Source organism: Bos mutus, chromosome 7 (assembly GCF_027580195.1).
Source record: "Bos mutus isolate GX-2022 chromosome 7, NWIPB_WYAK_1.1, whole genome shotgun sequence".
In the NCBI taxonomy this organism is placed as follows: Eukaryota; Metazoa; Chordata; class Mammalia; order Artiodactyla; family Bovidae; genus Bos; species Bos mutus.
Genome location: NC_091623.1, coordinates 99,497,834 through 99,520,552, shown reverse-complemented (window position 1 = coordinate 99,520,552; position 22,719 = coordinate 99,497,834). Strand labels below are relative to the sequence as shown.

At 39.3% G+C, this 22,719-nt stretch overlaps 1 non-coding gene across 1 annotated transcript in view; it reads left to right on the top strand.

Moving 5' to 3' along the window:
- The window catches only part of LOC102270211 (uncharacterized), a 162,024-nt gene that overhangs the window by 7,196 nt on the left and 132,109 nt on the right, over nucleotides 1-22,719 (top strand). Inside the window, exon 2 of the transcript XR_011464925.1 lies at nucleotides 2,498-2,589. This is a non-coding gene — a transcript (uncharacterized protein). The remainder of the gene's footprint in view (nucleotides 1-2,497; nucleotides 2,590-22,719) is intronic.

Here is a 22,719-nt window from a genome sequence, read left to right as displayed (position 1 = left end):
TTCATCACTTTTACCAAAAATATTCCTGATAGTATTTCCTACGCTGTGTTACCCATTAACCTCCTCTATTATCCTCAGTTCAGTTCAGTTGCTCAGTTGTGTGTGACTCTTTGTGACCCCATGAACCGCAGCACGCCAGGCCTCCCTGTCCATCACCAACTCCTGGAGTTCACCCAAACCCATGTCCATCGAGTCGGTGATGCCATACAACCAATTCATCCTCAGTTGCCCCCTTCTCCTCCTGCCCTCAACCTTTCCCAACATCAGGGTCTTTTCAAATGAGTCAACTCTTCGCATGAGGTGGCCAAAGTACTGGAGTTTCAGCTTCAACGTCAGTCCTTCCAATGAACACCCAGGACTGATCTCCTTTAGGAGGGACTGGTTGGATCTCCTCGAAGTCCAAGGGACTCTCAAGACTCTTCTCCAACACCACAGTTCAAAAGCATCAATTCTTTGGTGCTCAGCTTTCTTTATACTCCAACTCTCACATCCATACATGATCACTGGAAAAACCATAACCTTGATTATTATCCTAAACCTTCAGAAAACATGTTACTCTGAGTAGCCTTGAACATGCTTGAGGAATGAAGCACCAAAGTGCTGCACCAAAGTGGTGGATAATATTAAAAGGTCAAATGAGGGGCTGATGTCAAGAAGTCTGCAAAATTAGGGATATGGAGCAAGAAGTAACCGTGAGAACAGAAGTGCCCTGGGGTTCTTTGAAGTTGAGAGGCCACCAGACTGCCCATGGTTGTGGGCCAGCACATCAAATGATTTTGTATGGGTATGAAAGTGTATTTTCCAGAAGGTTTAGCTCTCTGGGTGATATTTCCTTGCCTTCTACTAAGATAGTAAAGTGTTTCAGGTCCTGGCAGTACCATAACTTATGATACAGATAAGTGTGGTAAAGGCAGGAAAATAGCAGGGAATTGAAATTTGGGCAGGCCTGAGGACAACCTCAGATTCAGAGGAGGGAAAAGTGGAATCCCAAAAGGGTAGTATCAACATGTAATTGTAAAGAAGTATAAAGAAGTACACTTCTTTACAGAAGTAATTTTACAGAAGTAATTACTTTTTTCATTTTCCTGGCAATAGTGCCTTAATGTGGAGAAGGCGATGGCACCCCACTCCAGTACTCTTGCCTGGAAAATCCCATGGATGGAGGGGCCTGGTGGGCTGCAGTCCATGGGGTCGCGAAGAGTCGGACACGACTGAGCGACTTCACTTTGACTTTTCACTTTCATGCATTGGAGAAGGAAATGGCAACCCACTCCAGTGTTCTTACCTGGAGAATCCCAGGGACGGGGTAGCCTGGTGGGCTGCCGTCTATGGGGTCGCATAAAGTCAGACATGACTGAAGCGACTTAGCAGCAGCAGCAGTGCCTTAATGTTCCTTTGGAGAACAGTTCTTTATCCTCATCTCGTCCATTCAGGAGGGCTGCTTCACCCCTGGCTCCTGCAGTGCCTTGTAATTTAGTCTATTTCAATAAAAGTTAAAGCACACTTGTGGCCCTAAAATCTGATTCAGCAATCTTATCCCAACTAATGTATAAGCTTCAAATGTTTTACTAGAAGTCTTAAGAAAGGAAAGTTCTCTTCTACTGAAATTGTAACTCTGGAGCTGCCAGGGTTTACCTCTGGGATGGGTGAAGTGGTCAAAGCCTGAGAATGAAGACAATGTCAAGGAAAACATGGATGGATCGAAAAAAGGAGACCCAAAAAAACACCTGGCAACAATTTTTGAGACTGGGTTGAGCCATGCCTGAATTCAGAGATCTCTCTGGATTTTTCAAGTACAAGTGCCATGGAAATCCTCCCCACCTCCCATACTTTGCTCCCACCTCCCCCCACCCCATTTTTTTTTTTTTTTAATTCAGTATCTGAGATGAGTTTTCTTTTGGGTGTTATTCTTCGAAAGAAGTTCAATATACTACATGTGTTTTCCCCACTAGAGGGTGTAGCTCACTCACTGCATAAGGAGCAAAACTGTAGATGCTTCAGTCAGATCTGTTGGGATGGTGCAGAGTCCCAGCCACAGAGTTCACATCGCTGATGGTGCCCTTAGAAGACCTGGGAGAACGGTCATATTGCCAAGTCCAAGCTCATACTGCTCACTGCATGACAGAACAATAAATCAAGAGATAAAGTGTTTGGACAAGGAATAACCACTTTATTTGGAAAGCCAGGAAATCATGAAGATGGTGGAGCTAGTGTATCCAGAATTAAAATTCAGGCTTCTTTTATATTAAAAGGGGAGGGAGTGTGATCAGTTATTGCAACCTTCTCGGTGCCAGAATCATTTGTGCTTCTAGCTGTCATGACGCTCTAGGTCATGACATTCCTGTAAACTTCTAACAAGCCAACTGTTACTCTCTACTCTGCAAATTTTTATTTCTATATGAATGAAAAATGTTCTACCTTTAAAGGTCAAACTTGAGGGGTAGAGCCTTGATAATGGGCTTATCATATGTTTCAGGTTTTTTCTTCTCTGTTACAGATAGATGATCAAGGCAAGGAAATGGAAGAGGACCCAGGTGCCACATGGAGACTTCATCTCAAGAACAGTGAGGCTTCCTTTGTGTTAAAAAAGTAAGGGCCAGAATGGCAAATGGATTTTGTCTTCCATGCCAAATCTGATGGACACAACATGTTTTGATTGCTATGTTGAGAAAGATTTTGAAACCATGTCCAACTCAGTGGAGTGTACTCTCATTGATTACCAATACCTGGGGTAGGCATGGGAAGAAGCAGCAGGGTTGGATGCAATAAATACTTTGCCTCTATGGGTGAGATGTTTCTCAGTAGGCATTTTGGGTTTGGCATTTTGGGTTTTTTGTTTGTTCATTGTTAAAGCAGATGTTTTTAAAATTTTTAAATTCTAGTTATTTATTGATGGCTGTGCTGGGTCTTGACTGCTTTCACCAGTAGTGGCAAGTGGTGGCTACTCTCTGGTTGCGGTCCACAGGCTTCTCTTGCAGTGGCTTCTCTTGTTGTGGAATATGGGGTCTAGGGCACACTGGTTCAGTAGTTGTGGTGCATGGGCTCCACTGCCCTGCAGAATGTGGAATCCTCCTGGAGCAGGGATTGAACCCACGTACTCTGCATTGGCAAGTGGATTCTTAACCACTGGACCATCAGGGAAGTCAACTCTTGGCATTTTGGATGGGTCACTTCTTTATTGTGTAGTGCATTGAAGAGTATTTATCCACTGAATAGCAATAGTACCACTCCAGTCACTGTGACAAACAAAAATAAAATCGCAACATATTTTTAAAAGCGTCTTATGAGAGCAGTCACTTGAAAATCATTATGTTTGGCTGAGAGTGACTTGACGTAGACTTACTTGAAGATTGCTCTAGAGCTTCTTATGTTTTTGAAGACTAACAGGAAAAAAGAATGAGGGTTTTTCTTATAAAACCTGAGAACCAATTTTCCACCAGTAGTGAATAAGAATCGACAATGGAGATGGGAATGAAGAGTGTCCAGTAAAGGGAAGAAAATGCTTATAAGGACAGGGAGTCAGCTATCAACTGGCAGCAGGTGATTAATATGGTTGAGGAAAGGATAGAGGGAGCTTCAGCTTTTGGGGAAGGGGTATCCTATTAAACATCAGGGTCATTGGGGTACTTTCATCCCACCTTAGGGTTCCATTGTCTCTAGGTGTTCTGTTAGGTCAGAGTGTTGTCTTTATATAACAGTTATCAGGGAGCTGCCCCCCTCTATACCTCTGAATCCACTGAATAATATCGGCCTCCTTAAATTATTTTTTGGAACAAGTTAGCATATAAGCCAATGAGTGAATAAATAGATGAATAAAATATTCCTTACCCCTTCGTTTAAGAGTTCAGTAGTACCTCTTTCATGTTTCTTATGCCCCTGAAGAGAAAGGCCAGAAAGAGGGTTTGAACAACAGGCATGGTATTGTTGCCACTTTCAAGTTTTGCATTTGCCCAAGACCACACATGAGCAGCACCTTAGTTGGACAGGTCGGATGTATTATTCATCTCTGTGAGAGAGAAAACAATGGAAGCCATAGGGTACCTCAGTAAAAGGATATTAGGAAGGATTTATTGTCCACATTTGGGGTTATTAGGTTGATTTGGGGAAATTTTAATGGCTTTGCCCTGGATTGGGTACCCTCAGGACATGGTAATTCTATGATTGACATCTTGAAAAGTCTTATTTAGAAGGAGGAAATAATAGGCTAAAGTTGTAATTGGTAAAGAAGCAACAGTCACTCATATTAACCTAAAATAGGGGATGTTTGCTAGTTTGCATGATGTTTGTTTTGCCTGAGTTCAGGCTTAATTATAGAGTAGTATTGTCTTCGTCTTGATTCATCACGGTTGCAGACCAACTTTGTTGGATGTTAATATTCTGCAAAGTTGTTTGCTAAACAGGAGAACATCAAGGCCACTTGTTTTTTATTTTTCATTTGGACCCATGAGTGCTATGGCAATGCCAAGGTTAGCTCCTGGATGTCATGGGTTGTTTTCCTCTTTTCACATTGTATTATATCTTTTATAATCTTGTTTTCTTGCTCCCTCCCTGGATTGTAAACTGCACAAGGAACAGACTTATTTTGATTACTATTAAGGACCCAAACGTAGCCAAGTCTGTCAGTTCATAAGTTCTTAAAGAATATTTACTGAATAAATGAATTGTCCAATTAGCCTATCAGACTGAGTTACTCAAAGGCAGAGGTCACTTCCTACTCAGCTCTGTACTTCTAGAAACAAACACAATTCTGGTGTGTCTCATTAAATATATCTTGAATTAAAGAGGAACTTTCCATAGCATAAGATTTATTGATTTTTTAATAAGAAAATATAATGAATTTTGCTTTTTGAAGGAAAGATGATGGTTGGTTCACTTATGACGAATAAAGGAAAGTCACTTCACAGTCAAGATTTTTTGAACTTCTGACATTTTCCAAAATGTTGAACTGAAAGAGTGAATTCCAAAGCTCTAAGAGAAATTGATATAAGTATTTAGTGACAATTCATATGAAATACAACCTTTATTTCTCCTCCTCTAGCTTTACTGTTTTGGGGATTTTAAGCGAAGACAAGTCTTGATTTGTAAACTCTTAACTTACAAATAACCTATAGCTACAAAGATTTGCCTCTCCTCTCAATACTCCCTTCACTCTGGAAACCACTGTACATTGTAATCATGGTGAATTATTAGGGCTTTTAACAGATGTATAAACTTGTATTTTAAGTAGGGAGAGGGAAAAACAGTGACTCCCTGAAGAACCATGGGAAAATCTTTTCAGTATTCTGAACCAGAATTATTTATTTGTAAAATGACCATAATTATGGGTACCTAACGAGAAAGGCTCTTTGAGGATCCTTGTGAAAGGGCTCTATGAACTACAAACAGGGAGGATTCTTATTGTGGGGGGCAAAGAGCATAATTGTCAAGAAAAAGATAAATACAGCAGTGCAGAAAACACAAGTGAAAATATTAGTCATCATTAGCAGAAATGTAATAACAACAGCAAGCCAATTACTACATTTTGCGATAAATTATAGTCAATGGACTTTTGTTATTGCATTTTTCATAAAAAAGTGGTCCATTTAAAAAAAGTAACAATAGCCTCATAGGAAACAAAAAAACATTGTTCATCTTCCGTAAATCCTTCCAATTTGACTTGAGCAAAGGAATTAACTTTGGAGTCTTTTCTTATTATGTATAAAAAGGGAATAATCTCATCCTTGCCTACCATCCAGTATTGGTATGGCTTTCATAGGTGCCCTGTTTAGGAAAATACTTTCTAAACTATAGCAGACTATTAGTTATATATCTGTGTGACATATAGTAATAGCCTGAGAATAATAGTATCTTATTCTTCCCCACTCTTTCCCTGCACCTAGCACAGTGTGTAGAACTTACTAAGCATTTATTAAAGATTCATGAAACAGGTAAGTGTGAAAGATTGTTTTTAAATATTCTAAAACTCTGGTCAAACATAAGATTCTAATCAAAGTAATTCAAAGTTAAGCTTGAGGGCTCTGGATGTTAGATTCCTGGAATTGTTTCTTGGCTTCTCCCCTAACAAGCTGTGATATTTTGAATGAGTCCCTAAATTCCTTCCATTTTTACTGATAGTCTAGAATAGGCAAATACATAAAGGTAGAAAGTAAAGTAGTGATTGCCAGATACTAAGGGGAATGGTAGAATGGATACAGGTTTATATTTGATGAAAACTATTCTGACCTTTAGATAGCTATGATGGTTTCATAACTCTGTGACTATACTAAAGACAATTGTATACTTTAACAAAGTAAATTTAATATTCACCCTGCTTTTAAACTAAAATCCTAAGGGTAAAGTCTTAGTGCTGAGAAGTTATTTTTCAATTCCCTTAAACCTTGAGATCCTAGGAAAGTGGATAGATAGTAAATTTGAAGAAAAGATGGAAGTGAAGAGCTATTAATAAATTTGAGAGAAGAGATAGCAATCATCTATACAGTTTCTCTTCCCTCTAAGGCGTCTCAGTGTGTTCCATGGAATTATTGTGATCAATACCTTGGAGGCCTGTAAGATGAGGGTTGAGATTGTCTGAAAGATATTGTTGTACTAGCCGAAGATGACTGTGATATAGTTTTTATGGTCTGAGTGAAGAAAAGAGTTGGGAAATGTAGAAGGAGAACAAGGGGTTGGTATGAAAGCATGTTGATGGTAAGATGACTGTTTTGGTCAAGACTGTCCTGTTTTAGCACTCAAAGTTTTCCATCCCAGGAAAACCATCAGTCTCAGGCAAACTGGGATGGTTGGTCCTCTAGTTAGAAACGACATAACAAGAACACTAATGGCCTACTGTACGACAGGCATTATGCTAGGCTCCCTTTATGCATTATGCCTTTTAATTCTCATGACCAGCCTCTCAGGTAATTACTGAGGTTAATTATCTGTCCTAGATCATAGTTTAAATAGAAGAGGTGAAATTCCAATTCAAGGCTATAAGGATTAGTCTTTACTCTTAACCACATGCTCAAGTCTGAAAGATTGAGCCAATACAACAAGTGATAAAACTTAAAAATACATAACCTGTAAAGGGTTAAGTTTAAAAATGCTTTTTATACCCATTATGTTCATTCTCCTCAAGAACTCATTCATTCAATAAGTATATACTTACAGTGCTTATGTGGTGCTAGACACTGTGCTAAGTATTATGAATAAATAAAAAAACCTGCCTTCTGACTTAATGGAACTTAAAATTAGGAAATAAATAGAAAATCTGGGTGTTATAAGAATTATAGACAGAGGCATATTAATATGGAAAATGTCAGAGATAAATCTATGTTAGGTAGGATGGTCAGGGAAGGCATCTGTAAGAAAGAAATACTTAAGCTGAAGCTTAAATCATGAGGGAGAACTAGTTCTATGAAAATCAAGGGGCAAACATTCTTATAGGAGAGGATAGTTTGTCCTAGGGTCTTGAAGCAGGAAAGAGCTTTGTACGTTTGAAAATATCAGGAAAGAAGGTCACTGTAGTCAAACGATATTTAGCAAGTGAAGCAGTAAATATCATAAATACAATCTCAGATTTTAAACAGGAGCTCAAGGTTTGGAGTAGTTACGAGATTTCTCAGTATCACTTAACCACAGGGGCGGGACTCAATCCAAGGTCCTCAGACTTGTTGATTTGTTATCTTTAAAAGAGTGATTTGTCTTACAACTATGGTTTTCAAACATTTTAGGAACAAAACCTTTTCCCCATAAAATCATATTGAAACCCAATGTTCAACGCTGATAAAGGAAAGGTTCTCTGCTAGAGTTGGAGGTGGGACTCAAAAATCTCAGTTAATCTCAGTTACCCCACACGCCTTGGGTTCAATAAGTACAACAGAAATTCCAGTAACATTGTTTTTAGTTTAGAGAATCACATCTTAAGGAGTTCACACACATTTTCCAAAATATGTAGAAGTGTTATCAGTTAGCTACACAATAGATTTTCAAAAGAGGGTTCTGTTTGGGGGTTGGTGTTTTCACTTACATTTTAGCAAAGCAGTACACGAGGAGTTAGAATATGTAACATTATTAGAGGCACATATTGGGCTGACTCTTATGGAACATGTGTGTTTCTGTTGTACAGTCTTCTTTTGATAATAACTGCACGAAATGTCCTAAAACAAAACTCACAGGTCAAACTCTCTACCCAACAAGTTCTCTTAACGGCTTCTACTATAAGTACTTGGGTGTTTAACTTGGTGCACAGAGGAGATAATGATAAAATATGTCTTCTTTTAAAATTCAAACATGAAAACTTTCTTATCTTAAATTTAGCAGTCAGAGTCTGCAGTTTTTACTCTGAAAGGCAGTTGAGGCTTTGCAGCCCTGGTCCTTGACTGTCTGATATCTGTAACTTCTTGGAGAAGTAGATTATTTTGAGGAGTAGCAATAATGACTGTACCCACTCTCTGGGAATAACTGACTACAACCACTGTTCACGTGACTCCGGAGTTATTTTAGTTCATCCAAACCCACTGTCCATTAACTCTTATGCCTAGATTGGGACACCCTGAGTGGTCCCACTCTGGCACTGGCTATAGTTCAGTCTTTTGGAGATTTGGAAGCTGGAATAGTGAGGGAAGAAGTTACCAGGTTCAAATTTTACCAGTATCTCCCCCATTTTATTTTGATTTCTTCAATATTACCAGAGTTGGAGTATGCATAGAGGAACTTGAGTGACAGAACAATTTGTCTGCAGGCAACAGGGAGACTTGAAAAGTTCATGAGAATTCTGTAACGAGCAGATTAGGAATGAGCTGTCCCAATTCCCTACTCCATAGGTTCAGGTCACAGTCTATCCATACATCCAGTTTTTCCGGCTACTGCTCTGTGTACAAAACTTCCGTCGCTCCCATTACTTACAGTAATGTTTCCCAAATTTCAGTCATTTGGTTCATGACTCCTTCTGAATTCAGGTGCCATTTTTTTAAGTTTCCTTGAATTGGCTGCCTTTTTAAACTTGACTATTCACCTTAGATTTGTCCTAAGTATGAATATCCATGCTGTCTTGAATTTGAAGTTGTTATTATATTCTAACACATTAAAAAAGCTATAATTATTGTAATACATGATAGTCATTAGATATTAACTAAAATCATCACTAATACTCAAATCACTGTGGGAAACAATGTTTATGTCTTCTGGCTCTTCTTTTAATGATTAAGCCCATATAGTATGTTTGGGAAAAATTTACCAAAGAATTGATTCTTTATTGGGTTCCTGTCAGACTTTATTTTTTGGGGCTCCAAAATCACTGCAGATGGTGACTGCAGCCATGAAATTAAAAGACGCTTACTCCTTGGAAGGAAAGTTATGACCAACCTAGATAGCATATTCAAAAGCAGAGACATTACTTTGCCAACAAAGGTTCGTCTAGTCAAGGCTATGGTTTTTCCTGTGGTCATGTATGGATGTGAGAGCTGGACTGTGAAGAAGGCTGAGCGCCGAAGAATTGATGCTTTTGAACTGTGGTGTTGGAGAAGACTCTTGAGAGTCCCTTGGACTTCAAGGAAATCCAACCAGTCCATTCTGAAGGAGATCAGCCCTGGGATTTCTTTGGAAGGAATGATGCTAAAGCGGAAACTCCAGTACTTTGGCCACCTCATGTGAAGAGTTGACTCATTGGAAAAGACTCTGATGCTGGGAGGGATTGGGGGCAGGAGGAGATGGGGACGACAGAGGAGGAGATGGGGACGACAGAGGATGAGATGGCTGGATGGCATCACTGACTCGATGGACGTGAGTCTGGGTGAACTCCAGGAGTTGGTGATGGACAGGGAGGCCTGGTGTGCTGCTATTCATGGGGTCGCAAAGAGCTGGACACGACTGAGCGACTGAACTGAACTGAACTGAAGAATGAAAGGGATTTCTGAAGTTGAATATAAGTATAAAAAAGAAGGATAATTTAATTAGAAGGAATTATAATACAAAGACACACTGAAATAGCAAGGACCCCCAAATAGTTAAAGTTAGCTAGAATCTAAAGTGAGAGAAGGGAAGTTCTCCTTTTAGGGATAAAGAGGCTAGGATAAGGAGGATATGCAAAAAGTTTACTCTAAGGGTAGTAGGAGCCTTTCTTTAAGGAAGGTGGCATCTTAATCAGATTTGCATTTTAGAAGGCCCATTCTTATGGTTGTGGAGATTAGTGCACAGATTGGCAAACTTCCTATTAAGATCGAGGTGGTAAATATTTTCCTATTTAAAAGCCATACTACATCTTCCTTGCTTTGTTGTTGAAAGCAGCTAGAGACAAGATGTAAACAAATGAGTATGCCTGTGTTCCAATAAAACTCTATTTTCTAAAACCCTTGGGTCAAACTAAGTGCAAGGAGATCATTAGACGGCTCTTGTAATAATATGAGCAAAAAGTGAGAAGGACTTGAATGAAAGAATCAGCAATGACTTTAGAAGGAAAAAGTGAAAGTCGCTCAGTTGTGTCTGACTCTTTGCAACCCATATACAGTCCATGGAACTTTGCAACTCTATATAGTCCATGAAATTCTCCAGGCCACAATACTGGAGTGGGTAGCCTTTCCCTTCTCCACGGGATCTTCCCAGCCCAGGGGTCGAATCCAGGTCTCCCACATCGTAGGCAGATTCTTTATCAGCTGAGCCACAAGGGAAGCCCAAGAATTGTGGAGTGGGTAGCCTATCCCTTCTCCAGAGGATCTTCCCGACCCAGGAGTCGAACCGTGGTCTCCTGCATTGAAAGCAGATTCTTTACCAACTGAGCTGTCAGGGAAGCACTTAGAAGGAAGAAAGATATTTAAAAAATTAAAATGAGGAGCTTTAATATCTAGTGGTCGATAAAAAGGTGAAGAAGCAGTAAGAGACAGGGATGAGCCCTGGTTTTCCTCAGCATTTATTTTGACAGAGATGTTTAGCTTGAACCACTGATCTGCAATTCTATAGATAAACAATGATCAAATATTAGCAGTTTCATATGGGTTAATATGGTTCAATCTAATGGAAATGCTACAAGCTTAAGATTGTAAAAATCATTCTTATGCAGGAAGTAGCAAACTTACCTTATCTCCGATGTTAGCAAAAATATCTGAAACAAAATATTCAGAAAAGGATCAAGAAATGTAATGTTGAGATGTAAACAGCTAATTCACCCATTAAGTAATCCCATGGAAATTCATAGCCATGAAACTCACAGAAAAATATGTGGCTTCTTCACGCAAGGTTTGTCTGGTCAGGCCTGATCCCTGAACACTGCTCCCTTCCTCTCCTCGTGCCTGAGACACAATGTGCCACTTGAGAACTCAGTCTTAGCCCATACCTAGCTCTAATGCTGACCTTAAGCAGGAGAGATTTGAATCTTGGACTCAGCATATCCTCCACTACTGGGCAGTTCACACATTGCTAGATCCATTTCAGAGTCTAATTCTTGATAGTCATCCTGGCTACCTGCTGACAGAACTCTTACATACCTGCCTCCATTTAAAAAAATCATTTCCTGTCCTTCTGAATATACTCTTTCCAAACTCTATCTGCTTCCAAGGAAACATCTTCCATTGTTTGGCCTCTGTGTCAGCAACTGCTTACCCAAACTTTTAATGGTTCCTATTACCTTCATCCTTCATGTCTACTTCACACCCTTGACTTCTTTCAGCTGCTGAGACAGAAGCTCCTCCTTGCCTCCCCCTCTATCTGAGCCATCCTGCCAGCAGATTCACTTTCCCATCATGGACTTCCCTTATTGGTGACATTGGTATCATTGGCTTGTGCTCTAAGAGTAAGCCACATCAGAAACTGACACGGCTTTGTGCAGAAGGCATTTGTGTGTGTGCACACAAAAAGTACAAGTTTGTGGAGGTTTCTGGCTGGTGTGCAAGTATTAGGAAGAGGGAGGAGAGATGAAACTGATTATAAAGTCGAAGATCAATTACTTGTCAAACGTTGGTTATACTTCTTAGGATCATCCCTTAAAATATCTTGAGTCTAAACCTGTCTATGGGTGAATTCTTGGGATACTAAAAAATGGATTCAACCACCATTAATTATTTTAGTCAAGGTAGTGAATTTTTTAAATCCAAGAGAAATGTCAAAATTTCAGAAATTCCTTCATCTAGAAAACGATTATCATTGGCTTGTTACTTCCCTTAGAAGATCAATTGTTTACTCCCTCCCTGAGGTTCTTTGATAAATCCTTACATGAGAAATAGCCAATAATCATGAGAGCCACAAAGAAAGTTTTCATCTTTTCCATAAAGAACAATGTAATTCATCCACGGGAGTTCCTTCTGTTGAAAGTTTCATTGCAAATCCTCAAAGCCTCAATTCTCTTGATGATTTGAGAGCAGTGGCCCCATTATGAGAACCTTAGATTCCCATTATGAAGTCACTTAGCAAATAACCCGTTTACATGTGACATCAAGGATAAAGTCATCAGGTTACTAAAGAACAAGACTTCCAGAGAAAATGTTTCTTCTAACAGTCTGTGGAGCTAAGGTTCTGACAGCATGACTTAACATTATTGTGATTATTAAATTATTCAGTTCCATAGAAGTATATTCTTTTTTTAACTAGCAAGAAGAAACAGATGTGAAAAAAAGATGAACTTGGAATGAGTAATTTGGGGAAACTTTTTAAAAATTTACATGTCTTCCTTCGACACTTGGTCCCCTCAACTCAAAGATTCTAATTCAGTAGGTATAGAGTGTGACTCAGACATATGATACACATACATTTGAATTGCATAGTAGAATCTGATTAGTCTCTTTGTGGAACCAATGGATTAGGAGACTATAATATTCTACTAAGGGTTGATTTTGGGGGAGCTTTCCTCTCTTACTTCCTAAAGGCAGTTGTCTGTTTTGTTAGAACAATCTCCTTTTTAAAAAAAAAAATTGAAATATGGTTGACTTGTACTATTTTGTTATTTTTAGGTATGCATCAAAGTTAATCAGTTTTTATATATATATATTTATATATATATATTTCAGATTATTTTCCATTATAGGTTAATACAAAATATTGGATATGTTTCACTGTATTATACAGTAAATTCTCTTTGCTTATCTATTTTATGTATTCTAGTTTGTATCTGTTAATCCCATACTCCTAATTTATCCTCTTCACCTCACTTTCCCTTTGGTAACCATAAATTTATTTTCTATGTCTGTGAATCTGTTTCTGTTTTGTAGATACATTCATTTGTATTTTTTTTTTAGATTCCACATATAATTGATATCATATATGTCTTTCTGACTTCAGTTAGAAATATTTTTCTAACATATATATTATATTTTTCTAACTATATTCTCTAGGTCTAGGTCCTATATTCTCTAGATCCATCCTTGTTGCTACAAATGGCAATATTTTATTCTCTTTTATAACTGAGGAATATTCCATTGTGTATATATACACACACACACATGTGATACGTATATACACAGATGATTGGTTTAAGAAAGTGTGTGTATATGTGTGTGTGTGTGTGTGTGTGTGTGTATATGTTATTATTTGATGGGCACTTGAGTTCCATGTCTTGGCTATTTTACTGTAAGTGGTGCTGTTATTAGTATTGAGGTACATGTTTGTTTTTGAATTAATTACATATTTTCTGGTATATGCCCAAAAGTGGGTTTGCTGGATCATATGGTTGCTTTATTTTTAGTTTTTTAAGGAAATTCCCTAATGTTTTACCTAGAGGCTGTGCCAGTTTACATTCTCACTAATAATGTAGGAGGGTTCCGTTTTCTCTGGCCTTCCTAGGTGGTGCAGTGGTAAAGAATTCACCTGCCAAGAAGGAGATGCAGAAGACGTGGGTTCCATTCCTGGGTCAGGAAGATCCCCTGGAGTGGGAAATGGCAATCTACTCTGATATTATTCCCTGGGAAATCCCATGAACAGAGGATCCTGGTGGGCTACAGTCCATGGGGTTGCAGAGAGTTGGACACAGCAGAGCATGCGTGCACGTACACACACACACACACACACACACACGCGCGCGCGCGCGTGCACGCACACACACACACACATACACACACACATACATGCATTGTAAAATGATAATCTTGCTGGATAGAGTATACTAGGTTGCAGGTTTTTCCTTTCCGGATTTGGGATATATCATACCTCTCTCTTCTGGCCTATAAAGTTTATGTAGAGAGATAAACTGATAGCCTTATGGGGGTTCCCTTGCTATTGACTCTGTTTTTTCTCTTGCAGCATTTAAAATTCTGTCTTTAACTTTTGTTGTTTTTAATTATATCTTTGTGTGGGTCTGGTTTGGGACCCTCTATGCTTCTTGTACATGGATATCTGTTTCTTTTTAGATTTATGAAGTTTTCAGCTATAATTTCTTCAAATACATTTTCAATTCCTTTTTTATTTTCCTTCTGGGGCCCCTATTATGCATAGGTTAACACACTTTATATTACCCCATAGCTCTCATAGTTTGCTTCTTTTTTGTCTATATGCTGTTCTGATTGGATGATTTCCATTATTCTCTCTCCTAGATCACTTATTCATTCTTCTGCATTATTTAATCTGCTATTCATTGTATTTAGCTTGTGTTTAATCTTGGCAAATGAGTTATCCAATTTTGATTGATTCCTCTTCATAGTTTCTAGTTCTTTGTTACAGTGATAATCTTTCTTAATTCCTTTAGCATTTTTATTACCTCCATCTTGAACTCACTGTCTAGTAAACTGTGAGGTCTGCTTCATTCTTTGTTCTTTCAGGTGATTTCTCTTATACTCTTAATTGGGAATAGTTCCTCTGCTTTTTTATTTTATTTAGCTTTTTCTGATTCGATGAGTTTATGAGAAACTGTTATCTACTGTGCCCTTGAAGGGGTGATTTTACATGAGATTGTTCCCGCGTAGACTGTGTAAGTCCAATATTTTTGGTGCCAGGGCTATTTTTGGAATGGATGCCAGCCATGTCTTTCCTCAGAGTGTGCTGTCTGTTACCACCTTAACAGGGAGTGTAATGATATTGTGGTGTCCAAAAGCTGCACTGGATGTTCAGTGGGGCGTCCTTTTTGCCCTGTGCCTGTCACAGCCCTTTTGGGTGCCCTCTTGGCAGTCTTGCACAACTGGACTGAATTTTCTCCCAGGGCCCATCTCTCAAAGATTCAGGGCCTACGTGCAATTCATACCAGCAGCCTCGTCTAGTGCATATTTTGGACAGGGAAGTATAGTGAAGAGGCAGCCATAAGTGCTGTTTTCTCCCCACCTTGATTGTTAGCAAGCCAACAATGCACACTCCTAATGAGTGGAGGCCAGACCCCCCACCCTCTCTTTCTGTCTTGGTGGACCTCCCAGCAAGCAAGGGGGCCTCCCAGGCTGAGGGGTCACTTGTGAGAACCTTCCACCCTTTATAGATTCCTCCCAGAGACACTGGTCCCATCCTGATGCCCCTTTTCCCTCCCTTATACCCTGTTAAATAGGGATCTTTCTTGCAGGTTTGATTATATAACAGATCTTCTGCCTCTAGTTTTCTGTGAGAGCTGTTGAATATGTAGATATATTTTTGATGTGTTTGTTGGGGGAAGATGAGCTCCACGTCCTCCTACTCCGCCATCTTGATCATTTCCTAGAGTGATCTCTTTACCCTTTATTATTTCCAGACCCATTCCTACTTCACTACTCATACCATGTGCTATCTCATATTTGACATAAGACATATTAAATAAATAACCAGGGTGCACGCATGAAAACTCAGGTCCTTTATGTGTGATTTCTATTATAATATGTAGCTTGCATAACAAGGCAGCGTCCTGGAGTTCATGAAGAAGCAGTAATTCTGTGCTGAAGGTTGTGTTATGGCCAAGCGCAATGGGGCTTAATTCATATTGTAACCAGAACAAACATATGAGAAAAATCAGGCCTATTTCTTAAGGAAAGAAGTCTTATTTTTAAAATGCCATCAGTTCTCAGATTTACCCAGGACACCCCATTGGGAAATTTGACTCCAGAGCTCATCAACTTAACCACTGTATTATTTAGCATTTTGGTTCAACATAAAAGAGTTCATACAGATGGCTAACAAACACATGAAAAGATGCTCAACATCACTCATTATCAGTGAAATGCAAATCAAAACCACTATGAGGTACCATTTCATGCCAGTCAGAATGGCCACGATCCAAAAGTCTACAAGCAATAAATGCTGGAGAGGGTGTGGAGAAAAGGGAACCCTCTTACACGGTTGGTGGGAATGCAAACTAGTACAGCCACTATGGAGAACAGTGTGGAGATTCCTTAAAAAACTGGAAATAGAACTGCCTTATGATCCAGCAATCCCACTGCTGGGCATACACACTGAGGAAACCAGAAGGGAAAGAGACACGTGTACCCCAATGTTCATCGCAGCACTGTTTATAATAGCCAGGACATGGAAGCAACCTAGATGTCCATCAGCAGATGAATGGATAAGAAAGTAGTGGTACATATACACAATGGAGTATTACTCAGCCATTAAAAAGAACTCATTTGAATCAGTTCTAATGTTATGGATGAAACTGGAGCCTATTATACAGAGTGAAGTGAGCCAGAAAGAAAAACACCAATACAGTATACTAACACATATATATGGAATTTAGAAAGATGGTAACAATAACCCTGTATATGAGACAGCAAAAGAGACACTGATGTATGGAACAGTCTTATGGAGTCTGTGGGAGAGGGAGAGGGTGGGAAAATGTGGGAGAATGGCATTGAAACATGTATACTATCATGTATGAAACGAGTTGCCAGTCCAGGTTCGATGCATGATACTGGATGCTTGGGGCTGGTGCACTGGGACGACCCAGAGGGATGGTATGGGGAGGGAGGAGGGAGGAGGGTTCAGGATGGGGAACACATGTATACCTGTGGCGGATTCATTTCGATATTTGGCAAAACCAATACAATATTGTAAAGTTTAAAAATAAAATAAATTAAAAAAAAAAAAAGAGTTCATTAATGACAAGGACGATCTTACTCACCATTGCATCTTGGGCCCCTAGCCCAGTGCCTGGATATGATACATCAATATGAGTAGTTAAAATATTACAAGAAGACAATTTTCTGCTGTAAGGTGACAGTGTCTGAGAATTCTTTGGGCAGAAGATAGTCATGGGGCTGCTCTTGTCTCGGGCACGCATAGGGCAGTGCTGAAAGGGAAATACACACTGAAGATGGATGGAAAGCAAAAGCAAAAGACCAGGAAGCAAGTTCTATTCTCATTTGCTGAGGTGACCAAGGGCAGTGAGGGAGCGGCAAGACAGATGGGCTTGCAGTGCCAGCCAAGCCTCTGTACCTGTAATATTTTCATCAGGATAGCTCATCTTGATTATTAAATCATCTCTTAGTGATTTGAGATGGTAAAAGCATGCTAGAAGTTTTTGCTGAGCTGGGAGAAGTTTTCTTCTCACTTAGGAAAAGAAAGCTTAGAGCCAGAAAGTAGAAATGGGATACAAGACTCAAACTCCTCAGGGATACTACCTATACTGCTGGTCTGGACTTTAAAGTACTTCAGAGCAGAAGAGTTTCTTCAGAATAACAAGTGTAGATTGTTAGTTCAACATAGTTCATAGTTCAAACTATGACAAGTGTAGATTCTCCTTGATATTTTAATTAATGACAAGGTCCTATAGAGTCCAAAGGAGTCAGCATTACCAGTATGTTCCATGTGTTCCTGTAGCACCTAATGGTTTTTCAAGCATATTCTAATAACAATAGGAATCATAGCTACAACAATGTTTATATATTTTAGCATTGATAGCATTTTTATGTTCTAAGTACTTCCCTTCTGTGCATTAACTGCTAATTCTTATGATAGTTTTGAAAATTAAGTATCATTGGTACCATCTTAGTGTGTGTGAAAGTCACTTGTCATGTCCGACTCTTTGCAACCCCATGGACTGTAGCCTGCCAGACTCCTCTGTCCATGGAATTCTCCAGGCAAGAATGATGGAATGGGTAGCCATTCCCTTCTCTAGGGGATCTTCCCCATCCAGGGATGGAACCTGGGTTTCCTGCATGACAGGCAGATTCTTTCCCATCTGAGCCACCAGGGAAGCCCCAAACCTTTGTAAAAAGGACTTCTTTGCCTCTCCCAACAGGAATAGGAGCTTGTAGATCAAAGGCATGCCCTGGAAACACTTGTAATCTCCTGAATTCCCATCCCAAGAGGACTTTATCCTGCTAACAGGAACTACGTAGATGTCTTCTTCAACTCCACTCTCCAAGGCAGCTTGTGTTCTTGGGATACAAACCCTTCACCTTAAAATGTCACCTAGGTGTGACTGTTTGCCAGGGTTTGAGTGAAGTTTGGACACACAGGCTTTGGTGTGCAAGTGTGTGTGCACAGGGCTCTTCATGAGGCATGACAGGATGGGAGTGGAGAGAAGAGAACTTCTACAGGTCAGGAGAGGGACCAATGACCAATTTCTCCCATGCCACCATATTCCAGGAAAGAATTCTAAGGAGTTTGAGAATTTTACATTTCAACCTGGGTTTTCATATTGCAGTAATGCTATTATTTGCCAAGGTAGAAGGATATAATTTTATTTAAATGTGTCTTAGCTATAAGTTTTAAATAGCCGGGCTGAGTAAATTATGGCTTCCCTAGTGGCTCAGATGGTAAAGAATGAGTCAGCAATACAGGAGACCTGGGTTCGATCTCTGGGTCGGGAAGATCATTGGAGAAGGAAATGGCAATCCACTCCAGTATTCTTGCCTGGAGAATCCCATGGTCACAGGAGCCTGAGGGGTTACAGTCCATGGGGTCGCATTATATACATACGGTATATGGGCTTCCATTTTAATTTTTGCCTTCAGCTCCCAAATGTAATGCATGGGCCTAGATATTACTCCCATTTAAAAAAATGCGTTAACAACTCTGAGAAGACAAGTGACTGGCTTATAATCATGAAGTGAGACTAGATTTGAGACCAGCACTCTTTAATATGAATGCCTGTGCCATTTCCACCACATGTTTCCTCTCACATATATTCTGACAGTCCTCACTTTAACTGTATGAAGTGGGGTTACTTCTGTCTCCACTTTTGTCAGCTGATGTGGACTCTGACTCAGCAAAAATGACTGATCCAAGGTCCCATGATACAGCCAGTCCTTAACCCATCTTTTGACTCAAATTGGTATCATTGGTAAGTATTAGATGATGAGAATATTTTCCAAGAATGTTTAACTTGGAAAAGAGAAGACCGAGCATGATCCATAAAAGTCATTTAAAACCTATGATAGTCTGTCTCTGAAAAGAAACAGACTTGGTCTGTGTAGGCACTACCAGACAGAACTAAAACCCATGGATAGAAACTAAAGGAAGATATAGGGGTTCAGTATAAGGAAGAACTTTCCAACCATTAGAATCTTTCAGTTGTGTCCATGTTAAGTTGATGAACTCTCCATTGCTAGAGGTGTCTAAGCAGAAGCTGTCAGGGATGTTGTAAGTAGGATTTCTGTATTCGTTATCTGGATGCCTCTGATGTTCTCTGAAGTCCTTTCTAGAGATTCCAAATTCCAGTACTCTGATTCCATAGTCAAATGGTCTTCAGTTGAAAACCATCTCCAGGATAGGTGGAAAAATCCAAGCAGCCTGAGGGCCTGTACCTGGTATCTTCCATTCACCTCTCCCTTCCTCACCCTGCTCTGTGCCCTAGGATGCGAACTGCTGTGGACTTCATCACAGGGCTCTTTGCCCTGTGGCTACTGGTGAATTCATCTAATGAGCAGTGCAAGCAGGAGACGGAGGAAGGAGATGCCCTCCCTGTAGGGTCTCCACAGACTACTTTTCATTCAGTGTGTCAGGCCATTTTCTCCACAGAACATGGCCTTCTTCTTTCCAGGTTTCTTCCTGTTTCCCCTGCAGGCCTAGGAATGGTAATGTGCACTTTTGCTGTCCCTGGCTGCAAGCCACTGGAGTACTCCCAGTGATTTCTGTACACTATTCCCACAATTTAGTAAACTGTCCCCTAATCGGCTCTTCTCAAAGTGAGCAATTTGAATGTGTTCTTACCTGCTCGACCCCATGTGATTCAGTAAGCCTGAGGTGACTACTTTTTTGCTAAGGGGAAATCTTGGTTGTTGTCAATATAGAACAACCACAGAACCTGTGTGTCAATATATAGGACCCTCCTAAAAAGGAGGGCCAAAACCCTCTAGGGTATTGAAGGAGGAGGAGAAAGCCTGAGAAAGGAAACAGCCCATCAGAAAGCTGGCAGTTGCTATAGGTAAGTGTATATATTTGACACTTCAGAAGTGTTTCCCCCTTATATACCAGATGCAGCTATGGTAAATATTGCCCATTCTCAAGTTTATGCACAGACTTAGCTGGTTAAGAATGTGGGTTCTGGAGTCTGACTCCCTTAAGTAAAACCCTGACTGGGTCACTTGCTGGTGTTGTAACTATGGGTAAATCTCTTCTCTGAAACTCATTTTCCTCATCTAAAAATAGGGATAATATCTCCTGGAATTGCTGTACAAATTAAATAATTTAATGGGTGAGAAGTGTTTATATGCATAGTACCTAAAACATGTTAAGAATTAAATAATATTAGCTATTTTTTATTAGTCCTACTGTAGTTCTGGATACCTTACCTTATCACAGACTCTAGTATCAGTTTCTTGACTGTGGGGAAATCAAATAAAAACATCAAACTCTCAGTCATTTTTAGCAACTAATGCTTATTCCTTTAACCCAATCCAGCATTTAAGAACCCATTATGGGTAGAGGAAGAAATCATTTTATCAAGATATCGAATGCATAGCTGAGTTCAATGTGGCAAATAACATAGAAATATATGTAATATGTAAACAGTAGCATCAAAAATGGAGACAATAGATATTGCTGGAGGAGAGTCACCCAAGAAATCATCAAAGAAGAGACTCTAGATGAAAGCTGACTAGGAAGTCCTTAGTCAGATTTACAGGATAAGGCCCAGGTCCTTCAAAAGCATTCTCACAGTGGTCCAGCCTAGTAATCATTTCATACTCTGATCACCTGTGGTACCGAGTGTCTGTTCTTTTGTATTTATCCTGTGGATTCTTGCATTATTTATTTGTTTTAGCAAGTACCCTCTATATACTTGTCTCCCAAGTCCAGATGCAAGCTCCATAAAGTTAGGAACCATTTCTCATTTCTTTAAATTCTCAGAGTATCCGTTGGAAATTTTTTTTTTCTCTTTTTCATGGAGGTAATTTTTTTTTGAAGATGATAATATTTTATTTAATTGGCAATCAATCTAACCAATTGTATGGAATGATAAAAATCTTATGTAGTTCCGTTGGAAATTTTTAAGTGTTGAATAGCACAATGAAAATGCTGATGCTGCCTAAACCCAGTTACTGTTTAAACAAAAGTTATTTATTGAGTGGCTCTTACATTTAAAGTACTGCATTAAGTATATCATATCTCCCCAACTTCAAAAAATAATAATAATAAGGTCCACCTGTAAGAGCAGGGACAAAGTCAATAACAAAGTCAATTCCATTTATGATTATTTTCCCAGTTTTTGTTGTTTAATCACTAAGTCGTGTCTGACTCTTTGCAACCCTGTGAACTGCAGCATGCCAGGCTCCTCTGTCCTCCACTATCTCCTGGAGTTTGCTCAAATTCATGTCAGTTGAGCCAGTGAAGCCATCCAACCATCTTATCCTCTGTTGCCCCAGAGCCTAGCACAATACCATGCGTCTAGGAATTTAGTGGTTGATTGGTTGATTAATGATAGATGAAAGAGTTTCAAAGATGATCAAGGCATCCTCCTGTGGTTACTAAGCTAGCCAGAAACAATTGAACCAATGCATTGCTCACAGATGACACTGATGGCTGTGGTCATAATTATGAGAAGTAAAATTTAGCCTTTCATTTGGTGATGACTATTTCACTTCAACATTAACAATCCAGATTGTCCAGAGAAAAACCTCCAAAGACCAAATAAGGGTATAAGATCAAATAAGGGTATAAGATACTTCAGATAGGGTCTTAGGGATCAAATACAGTAATGGAAGGACAGAAGCTGACCCACTAGAATATGCATAACTTTATATGGATTCATTTCCTAGATGCTTCATCCCAATCTACTAGGGATGAAGGGAACACTGAGAGAGAATCCTAATCCAGGGCGGTTCTCCATGTTATATTTGAGGGGATACCTGCAGCTCCTGGTAAAAGTACACTTTACAGGTATCAGAAGTCAAGGCTGTAGTCTTCCCATGAATTCTTTCATGTTTTCAGGTTTTAGTGTTGAATCCACATGAATCAAGCAAAACTTAGGGTTTATTTACTTGGTGTGGGTTAGAAAAAAGCATGTGTCTTAAATTCTTTGAGCTGTTAATTTCCATTGTTGGCAAGGAAAAAAACTCTAGTACAAAGAGACTCTGTAATGATCTATTAGCTATTAATTGTGACTTAAGTAAACCCTAAAGATTTAAATTCTATACCAGAAGTTTTGGAAAGAATTTACTGTAGGTCTATTTTACTTAAAAGCAATTAAATTTATTGTGGTGCCCAAGGCATGGCATCCTTTTCCTGGCAAATAAATGACCTCTGTGCTTAGAATGCACTATAAACTATTTTAGAACTTTCCCAACTGTAAAAATTCAGATTTATTATTACTTACTTCATGGAGAGGTTATAAAGACAAATGATTCATATTAAATGTGTAAGTATTTTCTTAGCATCAGACTTCACCATAATGATTGAAGAAACTTATTCCTATTTGTCAACAATTTTAAAGGG